The 12834-nt window shown below is 39.1% G+C and overlaps 1 protein-coding gene across 1 annotated transcript in view; it reads left to right on the plus strand.

Annotated features, from left to right (window-relative positions):
* Positions 1-12834, plus strand: part of NDHU (Chaperone DnaJ-domain superfamily protein) — a 169818-nt gene that overhangs the window by 99895 nt on the left and 57089 nt on the right. The gene's annotated exons all lie outside the window — the stretch shown is intronic.

Raw genomic sequence — 12834 nt, forward strand, 5'->3', positions numbered from 1 at the left:
CTGGGCAGCCCATGTAACCTGAATATCTCTTTAAAGAAAAGATCTGCCACCTGTGTTGCTGTGTAAGTGGACGGAATAGCAAAGAAGTGAGCAAACTTCGTCAAGCGGTCCACCACCACATAGATGCAATCCCTTCCCTGCACTCGTGGTAAACCAGTGATGAAGTCCATCGAAATACTTTCCCATTTTCTATCAGGAATGGGCAAGGGCTGTAATAAACCTGCAGGAAATGTGTGCTCTCCCTTATTCTGTTGACAAACCACACACTCCCTGACATACCTCTGAACATCATCCTTGAGCCCTTTCCATGAAAACCGCTCTCGGATCTGCCTGTAGGTCTTGAAGACCCCCGAATGTCCAACTGTGGGTGCATCATGAAATGCCTTCAGTATCGCCTCTCTCAAATGTGATGACGGAATCAAATAAACCCTGTCCTGAACTCTGATCAATCCATCTATCACCTCATAGCGATCATCTTGTATGGTACCTGAAATCAATCCAGAAGCCCAAGCATCTCCGACATACTCTGCTATAATCCGATCTCTCCAATCTCCTGAAATCCCTGCCAGAGCACATAAGTGAGGTCTCCGAGATAAGGCATCAGCCACCACATTTTTCTTACCTTTGACAAACTCTATGTCAAAGTCATAAGCCTGCAATTTAGTCACCCATTTTTGTTGCCGGTCATTAAGATCACGCTGGCTCATGAAGTATTTAATACTGTTGTGATCAGTCTTGATCACAAAACGTCCACCTACCAAATATGATCGAAATTTGGCCAATGCATGCATTATGGCCAACATCTCCCGGTCATAGACAGAATAACTTTTCTCAACTCCTCGGAGCTTCCTACTCTCGAATGCAATGGGATGCTTCTCCTGCATCAATACTGCTCCAATCCCATCACCTGATGCATCACAATGAAGCTCAAAAGGCTTCGTGAAATCCGGTAGAGCTAGAACTGGACATGAAGACATTACCTGCTTGAAATGCTCAAAACACCTCTGTGCTGCCCCTGTCCACACAAAGGCTCCTTTCCTGGTAAGATCTGTCAAGGGTGTAGCAATCTGTGAGAATCCCTTAACAAACCTCCTATAAAAACCACATAAACCAAAGAATCCCTTAAGCTGTGTAAGGTTTGTGGGAGTAGGCCACTCTACAATAGCTCTAATCTTTTCGGGATCAACCCGAACGCCATCTGCACTAATGATATGCCCCAGGTAAAGGAGCTCAGTCATGCCAAACTCACATTTAGATTCCTTGGCATACAATGACTCTCTCTCCAGAATAGATAACACCTCCTCTAGATGATGTAAGTGCTCCTCCCAGGTCTTACTGAAGACCAAGATGTCATCAAAGAAGATCAAGACAAATCTCCTCAGCTGCTTCCTGAATACCTGGTTCATACAACTTTGAAATGTAGCAGGTGCATTGGTTAGACCAAATGGCATAACCATGAACTCAAAGTGGCCATAGTGACATCGGAAGGCTGTTTTCTCAATGTCCTTTGCTCTCATCCTGATCTGATGGTATCCGGATCGCAAATCAATTTTGGTGAAGAAGCATGCCCCATGCAACTCATCAATCAGCTCATCAATCCTAGGAATGGGATACCTATTTTTAATTGTTTTCTTATTCAGTGCCCTGTAATCGATGCACATGCGCATCGTCCCATCCTTCTTCTTTACCAATACTACTGCTGAAGCAAAGGGGCTCTTACTGGGCCTGATATGCCCCATCTCCAACAAATCCTTAATTGCCTTCTCTATCTCATCCTTGTGTTTCTTAGGATGACGATAGGGAGTAATCATAACTGGTTTGGCTCCCTCCTCGAGCTCAATAACATGTTCCATCCCTCTGTCAGGAGGAACCCCATGAGGAATATCGCTAAATACTTTAGCGTGTCTATCAAGTATCTTCTGGACATCTAGTGGATGACTCTTTTCTTGTGGCTCTGGTGAAGTTGGCATAATGTGGCACTCTACCGCCCACTCTATGTCATCATGACGAAAAAGTCTCTGCATTCTCCTCAAGGACACTACTCTGCAACCTCCATCTGAAAGCCCTCTAAGTACCACAGTTCTACCCTCATGCTGGAATCTCATCTCCAATTTCGCTAGATTGAGTGTGAACTCAACTAGTGAAGCCATCCATGTCATGCCGAGGATGACATCATAATCTCCCATGTCCACAACATAGAACTCATCCTCCAACTCGTAGCCATCTCCAAACTTGATGCGAAGATTAGATATCTTCCGAGTGCATAATAACTTATCACCGTTAGCCACCATGACTCTAAACCCATCATGCTCCTCTGTCTGTAACCCTCTCCTGGCTACCAACTATGCATCTATGAAGTTATGTGTAGCCCCAGTGTGAATAAGAGATATCACTTTCTGCCCCTAGATAGTACCCCTGACCTTAAATGTGATTGCCTTTTGGGCCCCTGTCAAGCGTGCCAACGATCTATCATCCTTAGGAATGTTGCTCTCCTCTATAGTGTTACTCTCATCTGAATCAGAGTGCTGATCCTCCCCTTCTGACTCTGATTCTTCTGCTGAAAAATACTCCATTTGATTTGCCTTAGCCTTGAGAGAACATTTATGAGATAAGTCCCAAGGCTCTCTACAGTGGAAGCACAACTTCTTCTTTTGAAGTTCATTCAAGGTTTCATTGTCTAGTCCTTTTGATCCTTCTTTGGGTTTGCTATACTCTTTTTGAAACGATTTTTTGTCTTTGTCCTTGCGGTAGGAAGAATCTGTTGAAAGGTTTTTTCCTTTGTATACCGAAGGGGCTAAATCTCGTGCCTTCTTAGTTGCTTCAGCTAACGTGAGTGGATCATGTCCCTTCACCCAACTTCGTAATGGATCAGCAAGACCATCACAAAATAACACCACCAATCTCCTAAGAGAGATATCAGTAACAAGTACAGACAAGCGCTGAAACTCGGCAATGTAAGCATCCACAGAACCTAACTGTTTTAACTGTGCTAGCTCCTTGAAATGTAACTCGGGATCCTTAGTGTCAAATCTCCCAATCAATGTTTCGGTGAATTCCTCATAGGATGTAATCTGATTATGCCCCAAAGTCACCATGCCATGATGCCACCATTCATGTGCAACGCCATCCAAGTGCATAGCCGCATACTTGATAGCCTCCTCCTCAGGCATAGGATTTAGCTGCAAGTATGTATCTACCTTCTACACCCAAGCTCGTGCAGTCATCTTCCCTGAAGCATCATAATAAGGTAAAGAAAGTTTTCCAACTTTCTTCCTCAGCTCAAAGTTTTGATTCCTCCCTCCTGCTTTAGGCATGTGTCTCATCCTCAAGTCCATATAATCTCTAAGAGAAATATCCGCCTGAAACTCTGGTCCACTAGCCTCCCAGTCCCTCCTGAACTGATCCTGTAACTCGGTAATTTGCGGTTCGTTTACTGGTTGAACCAGATCTCTGGGTGGGAAAGTGGGTAGAAGAGGTCTCGAGCTCGCAGTCCGTGCTGGGCGTGCAACGTGTCTAAAGTTATCAGCCTCATTCCCATTGTTGCCGTGTCCATTATTACCATTAATGTTATTCTCAGGACCATTGTTGTTGCCTTGGCCTTCATGTTTATTGTTTCCCCCGTTGTTATTGTTTCCCTCGTTGTTATTGTTTCTGTTGTTGGCATCACCTAGATTAATATTGACACCCATCTGTCTAGCCATGAGCTGCAACATCATGTCCATTCGCCTATTCTGCTCCTGCTGCATACGCTGCCCCTGCTCTAATGTATCCAGTAACTGTCGGAACAGTACCTCCCTCTGATCTGGACCAGCATTTCTGCCTCCGCCTAATCCTGTATTCCTGTCATCTCAATCACCCATATTATTGTCCTGATCACAGAATATCTCCTCTGTGTCTGTATGGTTGGATTCAATGTCCCCCTGCACGGATGTACTAGACTGTTTGCTTTGCAAGTCTGAAATCCTATTTTGTCTTGCTCTGGTATCGCGGAAATTATAAGACCCCTGTCGCATGCTCAAACATAAATGCTTAGCCTGTGTTTTTTACTTACTTTTTCCCTCTATCCGGCTGTTCCAAATTCCCTATAAGACCTCCACAGGATGGCAGGACTTATAGCTCTGATACCACTGTAATGGGCACCCTTGGATGTCCCAAAAAACTAAACCAATTTGCTGAAAGGAATTTTGCCAAATAGTTTGCATGCAACCTCTTATTTCTCCGTTTAATGTTTTAAACCCCTTACAACTCCGAAAATCAAACGTTTATTTGTTTGTTGTGTTTTGTGCATGGAATTGGTATCATACAACATAAACAAGAAAGAAACTACAATAATATGCAAAGTGGAAATGAACTGCTGCTAATAAAATGTTATTTTCAGAATTCATAAAACCAAATACATGGCAGATTTAACAACTCACTAATTACTTCAGCAGTATTGACATAATACTCCAGCCCATGCTTTCAAACTTGCTGCTACAATACTTTGTCCTTCAATCAATCCACTACCTTCGTAATACCATTCCCTCAAAGCGGCATAAGCGTCGGACAAGTAGTGAAGAAGATATGAGCAAAATACCAAATCTGCCTGTAGCCGGAAATGCAACTAAACTGCCTGATAATGAAAGCCAATAACAAAGAATTCCAAAGGCCAAACCCCAAAGGAATGACGTCTAGAATGTTACAAGAGACGATAGACGTCCTCAAATGCCAAGAACAGAGCTGCAACTCACACACCAATTTCTTCTCATATTCAACCTTCCTAATGAAGCCACAAATGCTTCCTTTTATTCTATTTCCAAGGGCCCGCTCAACTCATATGGGCAATGTGGGATAAAAGATATGTAATATATAAAACATATATTAAAATACCCCTTATGTCTCCCTTGGGTACACATCACCATAAAATAAATATTAAAGTAACACTTTAACATTTTACAATTAAATTAGACGTTACTTTAATAAAACTTCAGGCATTAAAATGTATTAGCAATCGAACTCCGAATAATGCGAGTGATAGCTCATCGGAAAGCTCTCACCGAGGAGTATCGAATCCAATCACCAAAATTGACCTGCACTGTGTCCTGCCGACTTACTAAAAATAGTATGCCTGAAACTAAGTAAATCAACTTCGTTTTGGCCCAAACTGGAAATGACTAGGCCAAAACACTCCAAGATCCCATTAAACCCTTCGTTAGCCCTCGAGATGATGTAGAACAAGGCTAACGCACACATACTTGGTCAACTGCTAAAATGGGGACATTATATCATATGTATGTATGTATGTATATATATGTATGTACGTATATATGTATGTATGTGTATATATGTTGTTGTTTACCACCATACTTCCTACCTTGCTTTGTGAAGTTCCTTTACCATACCTTCGCCTATACCGATGGATGGTGTTGGTGGATGGACTTGGGCAAAATCTGTTGGACACTCCCCTAACAGTGTGCTTGTCTTTTTTCATATCACTTTTGTTACTCTTGTTTCTATTCCTTCTGTTGTTGTTCTTGTGCCTCCTTCTGTTCATATTCTCCCTTGTGGATATTCTCCCCTTTTTGATAGAGCTCTTCCTTTGATGTTTTCCCCCTTAGATACTCTCCCCCTTTGGGTCAAATATATTCTCCCTTGATGATGATATTCTCCCCCTTTTTGTCATCAATGACAAAGGGTGCAGTGGGGTGGTTACAGGTTGTTGAATATGTCTTGGTATTGACTCTGTATGGTAGCAAAATGGGTATCCCAAGATACCTTCCGATGTGTGAGAGAAACGATCTTACTTTTAAGTTCACCCAGAAGTGTTTCTGATTCACTTATGGTGTTGCTTGGGAGTTTGTTGAGCACTGTGTCAGCATTTCCAATGTGTGTTTGGATGATTCCTTTTATTGGGAATAGTTTAGTGTACTTCTATCAATATGATAGCGTTCTTTTCCTATTCATCCTTGATCTGATGTATGAGATTTAGTGTCCCTTGAGTTTTGGACAATTGGTCAGTTGCAGAGTCAGTGACTATGTTGTAATTATGTTTCACATTTTGCAGCTCTTGTTGAGCTTGTGATCCAGATCGGGTGCGAGTGCACGTGGATCTAATGAATTCTTCATGACCAGTGCTGAAGCCTGCAAAGTCTCTGATAGAGCTCTAAATTTTAGCCCTCCATTTGTGCACGTTTTCCAATTTTCAAGATGCTGATGAAGGCTGCATACATAAATGACAGATGTTTGGAGGTTTAGAGATGCTTGCTTCACAGCTGAGAGACTACATAACAACCAGTATAAGAAAACACAGAGCCTGAAACTAACTCACAGCAGCAGATTCAGTGCTATTGAATATCATATGGAAGTCAAGGACTATAGCAGCAGCGTGCAATCTTCATGTTGAGATTCACAGCATGGTGATTATTGGTTCCATCTCCAGTGATAATAGTGGACAAGTGGAAATACAGCATATCGAGTTCACTCAAATATTGTATATAGATGATATTTAGATCCTCTGTTCAGAAGTGGTGTGTCTTTGTTTAGAAGTGACAGAGTATGGCAGTCGTGTGTCTCTTTTCAGAATTGGCAAAGTATAAAGGGTGCATTCAAGTCCAATGCTTGCTTTGTGCATTGGATGATTGTATTCGAATGCAGTGTTCGTTGGAAGCCATTGACTGGTCTCAAGGGTATTAAAATATGACGCCAACTCATTAGTTATTTTGTTCGAATCTTAAACTTTTATCTTTGCTTTTCCTCTATGATGTCAGACAAGCAAGCAACTGGACTGGTCGGTTCATTTATCAGATGCTTCTTATTTAATTATTGCAAGATTTCAATATACCATTGATATGTATTGCAAATGATAATTTTTCACATCATCCAAGAAAGGCTACAAAAACGAATATATATGGAATGCACAGTATAATATGCCAAAGGAAAACAACAGCATCGGTAATCCATAAAATAAGAGGGCACGATAACATAAAGACTTTCAGCAAAAGAAGCATCCGGTGAAGTGTGATCGGAGTAAAAGATAAAACGACAAATGGCGTGTTGAAATTACCCACGCGTCTATCTTTGAAACATCCATCATATGAAGGACATCATCCATGTGCAACGACAGTATAGATGAATATTTGAACACTAATATTGCTTGAATATTACTCGGTGGATAGATTAAAATTTCACAAAAGACGACAATTAGTCGAGGCCCTAGTAGTTTCATAAGCGTCAATCTTGGCGGAGACAGGAGTACCGTCAGATCTTCATCTTAATAAAAGCAATGTCCGCCAAGTATATTACAAAACTATGAAGATATAATTCAAATACAAGTTTCTAAAGCTAAGATATGCAATATGGAAGGTAGGCTTTGGTAATAGTTACAATATATATGCATTTCAGAAAGAATCGAAGTCCAGGTCATAACCAATGTAAAGAATGATAAAAGACAAAGGCCAGCTTTAGATTATGTTATGAAAGAAAGTATTTTAAGTACCATCACCAATAAGAAAAACAATAAACAAAAATAAAGGGATGTATTTAATTAAAAGTAGAATATATTTTAAGAGACATGGCGGTTCATCTTGAAAAATCATTTCCTTTGTCAAATAAAGATATAAAAGAGAGTTATTTCATTTTAGAACAGGACACATAAAAACATTCGGATATTGACATCCATATTCAAGAAGAAATATTTTATATTACTTGTACAAAGGGATAAGGGCTACATTATGACTTTGTAATATAAATTCTATTATTTTATTTTAAAATGTTCTTTGTTTATTATTAAAGGCGTGGAGATTTAAATTGCAGGTGAATCATCCTTTGTAATTATTTTTTGGAATTCTGTATACAATTTAAATGTCAGATAAGTGGACATGGTCATTTGGCATTTAAATTTGATCATCATAGGTAGTGTGAAATATTAAATTGTTTCTGTATCTTTGTCTAGTTTGTCTCCCTACCAGAGGAGTTAAAATTCAATCTGCACTAATTTAAGATTGCGTATAATATTTGATCTGTTGCATCTTGATTATTTAATTGTTGGCAGTAAAGTGTTTAAAACATTATAAAGTTGTACGTGAAAATTCACTAAAGTTGACTCTATTGCTCAGATGAGAAAAGGCACTAGTCTTTTTATTATTGAAGTCAGAAAATCTATAACTTCCATCCTACAAGCATCAAATTAATTATTATTCAATTATACAAAACATTCAACCATTACTCAGCATCCAGTTTTCATTTTAATTGAGTTCAAGGACCTTGCCAGCCGCAAAACTGCAGAAGTTTAAATTCACTATATAAAAGCTTTGAACCAAATAGTCAGTGTTTGAGGTGAAGGTTTACCTGCCTGGGTGTAGCGGAGCTTGAAGTGCAAGGGAATTGAGAAGTATTCCCATTCGTTGGCCAGAACTGATTGAGAAGTCCTATCGAAGAAGTGGCAGGCTCTTGGATTTTGAATCTACGGTTTTGGTAACCAACAAATTGGTGACTCTACTAGGGAGAGTTGCACACAATAGATCATTGTGAAGTTACCCAGAGTTTTAGATTTCGTAGACCAAAATCAAAAAGCAGTTGTATCAGTTTGATTGGAAGTGTACTCTGTTGGAAGTGAGAACCCGGAAGATCAATACATTCCTCAAAAGAGTTGGTGACTCTATTTAATAAAGTTTCTATTGGTAACTCTAATGAGGGAAAGGACTTAGAAGGAGATGATTTGATTACCTAACATGGAGAAAGTATACTACGATCAAGAGGTGGATCTATGTTGCACCATGGAGGAAGAATACATACACCCTTTAGATGAATTTTTCAATTTGGAAAGATATGAAAGCGAGACATCGGCACATTTGTTTATAAGGATGTTGAATATTTTTCAAGAAGTACATTCAGACATCATGCCTCCATGCAAGGAATTGATAAAAAAGTTTTGTGAGTTGGAAATCACGCTGAAAGACCCTGATTTGATACTTCTCTTCCAAATAATGATGAAAGTTCAAGTTATATATTTCCTTTGGATGCATTTTGGAACTTAGAAAAGCAAATAGATGAATCTGCAACACAATTCTTTATAAGGATGTTTAATGCCTATCAAGAAATAGCTTCAGAACATAGACCTCCATCATCTGATCTTCTCTACAAGATGCGGGAATTAGGTCTCTTATATGATCATCAGTTTCTTAACTTTCTCAAACTTATGGATAACGAATTGGTTGCAAAGGAAAATGAATGCGGGACTAAGATGACATATGAGTCAAGTGAAGTTTCAGAGTTGAATGGAGATGAAAATTTTGAATATTCTAAAGGAGAATCAACCCTTGATGATACTTATATGCCTACAGATGATAGTGAATTTGAAAATGAGGAAGAGGATTCTCTTAGTCTGGAGGAAATTTCAGCCTTGTTAGATCTGGAGTATCAGAAACATATTGAAAGAAATGGTCCAAATTTTCTCTCAAATCACCATGGTGAGCAAGGTGAAGGATCAGTGCATTCTCAAGAGGTATTGGATGAAAGAGATGATCATTCTAAGGAATCAGATAGTGAATATGAAAAAGGATTGCATTCAATTAATGAACATGAGGAAGTTCCAGGAGATAATGAAGATAATAGTCTTCTAGATGAAACATCTGATGATCCGGATGAAGGCTCTAATGACAATATACCTGAATTCTCCATGTACCTAAACCCATTGTTTGAAGAAGAAGTGATAGAAGACAAATCTGAATTCACTATAATCTCAAATCCATTGTTTGAGGAGGATTTTCTTTGCAATCAAGTCCATCAGCATCATGATGAAGATAGTAGGTCTAATTTTGAAGTTGATGAAACTCATGATATGCATATAAAAGATGAGATGCCTTTCAGCTCATCCCATCAGCAGGAAATACATCAGACATGTGAAGGTGAGATAAAATCAGACTTACAGAAAGAAAAGAATGTGTTGAAGAACAGTGTTGAAAGTTTTCCAAATGTACTAGCTGATCAGATCCTTGATGAAAGTGAAGTAACATTTCATAAAGTTAAGTCTTTTTGTGAGGAGAAAATTTCTTGAGCATAGTGATGGGGCAGATAGTGTGGAGAAGGATGCCCAAGAAGATGCTTATACAACTGCTCAAAGGTGTTACTCAAAGGAGCTTCTGTTCAGCAAAGACCACGTTGATGAAACAAAGCTAGTATGTATTGTCTATAAAGATGATTCACCTAATGCAGATTTGAAAGATGGACAGCAAACCAAGGAAATGAAAGAAAGGCATATGTCACATGATGATTGTGTTCTAACATTTGCTAATGGATCAAATTTTGCTAAGGAACAGTATGACATCATGATCAACAGGTTCAAAATGTTACACAAACAAAATCGAGTGTTTGATAGAGGGAAGAACCTATGTACATTTTTGGGGGGCCTGGGACCACCCAATTTTCACCTTGCATCATGCTAAGCATGGATGCTCGGTCTGCTCTTCCAAAGATAGTTGGAATCTCGCTATGCTCACAGGGAGCATATGTCCCCAGAAAGAGCCAGTGATAGAGCTCTAAATTTTAGCCCTCCATTTGTGCACATTTTCCAATTTTCAAGATGCTGATGAAGGCTACATACATAAATGACAGAAGTTTGGAGGTTTGGAGATGCTTGCTGCACAGCTGAGAGACTACATAACAATGTTAGTGTAGTTTTTTATTTTTCCTATTTTGCTAGGTTTTTCCTACACTTTTAATAATCTCGCTTAGGTTAATAAAGCATGTCTTATTAGGTGAATGGTTGTGAGGTGTCACCTTCCTACATGTGAGCATCCATTAGCTATCTTGGGAAGATACTTTTCTATCTTTAGTCTGATAGATGGTTGCTCCTCATTGGTTGGTGTTGCCACCTCCTCCCTCTTCCTAGCCTATATAAGCATGCTACCTGGCTTGTATTTGCATCTCTTGTTTTTGCATCCTCCTAATGCTATTTTGCTTCCAGCATTTGCATTACTCTCTTGGAGACTAACTCTATGATGCTATTTTGATTTTGTATCATTTGCATTCATAGTTTAGATATTTACTCTTTGCACTAGTTTTCTGGGTTATTAATCTTTTTCAGATTCTAACATGGTATCAGAGCTTTTCTATGTGCAAGAGTAGATTTTAGTTTCCTTATTTGAGAGATTTGGGAGGGGCAAATAAACTTTATTGTAGTTTTTTGAAAAACGAAGTATGCTCTTCTCTTGCATCTTTGGATAATCCTGAGAATCAGAAAAGTTTTGACAAAAACAGTTTTTCTCTGGGGTTTCAATCTCAAATCTGACAACCAACTTGCATATTTGGAGTTTTCAATCAGTTTTGCAGGTTCCAGCATGCCATTGATGGACTTAAGAAGCTGATCCAGCATTTGCATGTCATATTTTGGTTGCTGGGGTCGTTTTTTAATTTTTGGAGCCGTTTTTTACTGTTAAAGGCGTCTGATTTACACTACGACAACATCTTCTGTACATCAGCAAGAAAAATGCTTTCTGGGTTTTGTTCGCAGCCCCGAAAAACCATCTGGGTATCTTTTAGATTTTGCATGCAAGCTGTATATTTTTCAAAATCGAGCATGCAAAGCTACAGCCATACCCCTCTCCGTTGGCAGTCGCAGATTTGAATGCAGTTTTCAAATGTCTCGTTCTTGCTCATACGGGCTCTGATTTTGATGATTCTTGTTATGAACTTGGCTATTTTTTTGTGCTCTATCCACTAGTGGAGTTGTTTTTTTGATTTTCATGCATGAACTCTTCAGAAATTGCAGATTCTCAGCCGTGACTGTGCACAGTTCTCGTTTTGGAAACTTCGGAGGATCATAACTTTCTCATACGACCTCGTATCGAGGTGATTCTTTTTTTGAAAGTGCATGATTTTTCGAGTAGATCACATTGGTGCTATTTGTCTCCTTGATTATTGTGCCCAAGTTTTACTTCTAGCATATGCTCTTCATGAGGGTTTGTAATGCATTGAAATCAAGACCACTAAGTAATTCTTTCTAGTGGTAGTTGTAAATGCACTAAAATAAAGTGCTAAATCATATTTCTTTGAGGGGGGGTTCTTTGATTGAGTAAAGAGGGGGGGGGGGGCATTGTCGTGGCTGGGTTCTCTTCTTTTTAGCATTTCTTCTCTGCATTTCTTCATCATGGATCAAACAAATATGCCCATCCTAACTCCATACAATTACTTTGAGTGGAAATCACGCATGAAAATTCACTTAAAGAAAGTTGGATTAAATAGGATAACTATGGGACTTGAAACTGAACCTACTAAAGATGAAGACAAGCCTAAGTGGTTTAACAAATGTGATGAGGCATATGGAACATTGTGTTTGTCTGTTTCTCCTGACTTGCTATTTCACATTGAGTCTTTGGATACACCAAATGAAGTATGGACAAAGCTAGAGACACTATTTGGCACACAAGATTCAATGAGGGGTCATATGTTGGAAAATGAATTAATTAGTTTGAGTCTAGGAAATTTCAACACAATCCAAGATTTCTTCACCAAATTGAAATCACTAAGGCTGCAGTTAAAACAATGTGGAATTGAAAAGAAAGATGAACAACTGATTCTTAGTATTCTCTCTAAGCTAAGTTCAGAATATTCTGTGTTTGTTTCTACCTTCTATGCTACTAAGGGTGCACTTGGTACTCAATTCACCATGCCATCTTTAGATGATTTTGCTGTCAATCTCACTCGAGAACAGGACAAGCTAATCCAGATGGGCATTCTTAAGTCCTTTAAGTCACATGCCTTGGCTGCTAACCAAGGCACAAAAGAACAACAAGGACAAAGTAGTAACAACAATAGTAAGGACAAGAAACAAAAGAATAGCGAGGAGAAGAAGGATCA

The sequence above is a fragment of the Cupressus sempervirens genome, chromosome 5 (assembly GCF_028749045.1).
Source record: "Cupressus sempervirens isolate cs-2001-9-10 chromosome 5, ASM2874904v1, whole genome shotgun sequence".
Lineage (NCBI taxonomy): Eukaryota > Viridiplantae > Streptophyta > Pinopsida > Cupressales > Cupressaceae > Cupressus > Cupressus sempervirens.